Source organism: Propithecus coquereli, unplaced genomic scaffold (assembly GCF_000956105.1).
Source record: "Propithecus coquereli isolate 6110/MARCELLA unplaced genomic scaffold, Pcoq_1.0 Scaffold198, whole genome shotgun sequence".
NCBI lineage: Eukaryota > Metazoa > Chordata > Mammalia > Primates > Indriidae > Propithecus > Propithecus coquereli.
The window spans coordinates 1,887,588-1,889,427 of record NW_012144744.1 but is presented as its reverse complement, the minus strand read 5'-3'; the positions used below and the strand labels follow the sequence as shown (position 1 = coordinate 1,889,427).

At 43.9% G+C, this 1,840-nt stretch overlaps 1 protein-coding gene across 1 annotated transcript in view; it reads right to left on the bottom strand.

Moving 5' to 3' along the window:
* The window catches only part of SLC17A6 (solute carrier family 17 (vesicular glutamate transporter), member 6), an 88,583-nt gene that overhangs the window by 81,452 nt on the left and 5,291 nt on the right, over window positions 1-1,840 (bottom strand). The gene's annotated exons all lie outside the window — the stretch shown is intronic.

Genomic DNA, 1,840 nt, shown 5'->3' with positions numbered 1-1,840 from the left:
AAAGAAGGAAAGAAAGAAATTCTTTGAACAGGTGCCGATCATTTCTCAATTGTAAAGAGGATAAATCCTGGGTAGAGAAGAATGAAAATCTATTTACAGGTACCCAAACAAAAATCTCTCTTATACACACACACACACACACACACACACACACACACACACACAGCAGACAGGTTCATTTAGTGCAACATTCCTGCATTAGTAAACAGGTTTCCAGAGCAGCCCCTACTTTAGCAAAGGACAACAAAAAGGTTTTCCGATCATATTACAATCTCTCTGAGCAAGCAGGGTTTGCGGAAATGGCCCTGCAGATTTTTTCATGCTGAGCCGCAGGTAAGCATGGGTTTGCTTTCTCTTACCTGTAGATCTGGCTGAGGGATTTTCCAGCAAAATTCTTTATCCCCTCTTTTCCTGGGGCCAAAATCCTTTGTTTTACTGACTCCATTCTTGCAAAGAGTGTTGTCCGCTCTTGCCAGATTTAAATAGTGATCGCTATGAAAGGCGAGGGTTGCGCATATTGTCTTAATCGCTCAGGGTAGTTGTGGGCTTTTTCTTCTGAGCAGAATGGTATTGGTGTGCCTCCAGCAAGAGTGTGAGTGAGAAAGGGGAGGGAGAGTGAGAATGAGAATACAACAGAATAGCTGCATGCAACCCACGGGTTTCCTAATAGGAGAGTTGGTAGACACAATCAGAAAGTCTCATTGGAAGGGGAGGATCCGGCGGCAAAGGGTGCACGCAGTGCCATGGTATCTGGGCGGATGCAGATGAGTGAGTCCTTGTCCTGGAAGTCGGTCCACGGAAAAACAGTGTAAATTCCCGGTTTAGAAGGCTTATTGCTTTCAGATCTGCTGGCTTTTAGACGAAGGGGACAGAATATCACAGAATCCTTGTGTAAGGGCAAAGTCAAAGGAATAGTACTTTTTAAAATGGTGTCTTTGCTGTAAGGAGCAGAACACATTCAAAACTCATGGGAGCATCTCAGGTGTCAGGTGAGCAATGCTGCTATCAGTTTTTCCTCCCTGCCCACAACCTCCTCCCATCACGCCAGCGTACTCTGCTCTGCAGTAGAATCGAATTAAGATGGAGAAGCCTTGCTGCATTTTGAGGACGTGAGTAAATAACAGACACACAATTCTGATTTGGGCAGGGTCAGGGAAGATTTTTTTCACCAAGGCTGACAGCGCCGATCTGGGCGGGTCTCTCGGCAGAATGGTTCAGCACCACGGACAGAGTAAGTTTCAGGAAAAGGGGAAGCTGCTTTTGGCTAGCAAGGTTGCCAACTTTCTAAGGGAGCTGGGCGGATCGCCCTGACCAAGGACCATTCTGGGGCTCTTCAGGAACGGATGCTATGGAAACCATGTGGGAAGATGTCATCATCTCCAGAGTTTGCAGGGAGAATGGTGCAGTTAGCTCTGCAAGGGAAGAAGACTTTATTAAAAATTGACAAGTTACTTCCACTTTGCTAAATTTTGCCCAGCATGCTAATGCCAGCTATGCCAGTATTGCAGCGAAACAATATTACAACATATTTCACTTATGTTTGTGGCATTCCGGGACACATGGGCTCTCTTGAATATAAAATATATGTACACAAAATGCATAATTATATTGTTCATGTGTTTGTTTTAACCCCTGATAGGAAAAGGATGAAAGGAAGGAAGGGAGGGAGGGAGAGATAAAGATAGAGATAGAGACAGATAGAGATGAGAGAGAGAAATGCAAGAAAAGAATAGCTGTAACCTCAGTACACTTGATTAAATAAAAGATGAGTCGTTTAATATAAATTCATTGGAATTGTAAGCTTCTTCACTTAACTAATTTACAGCACACTACTGAAATG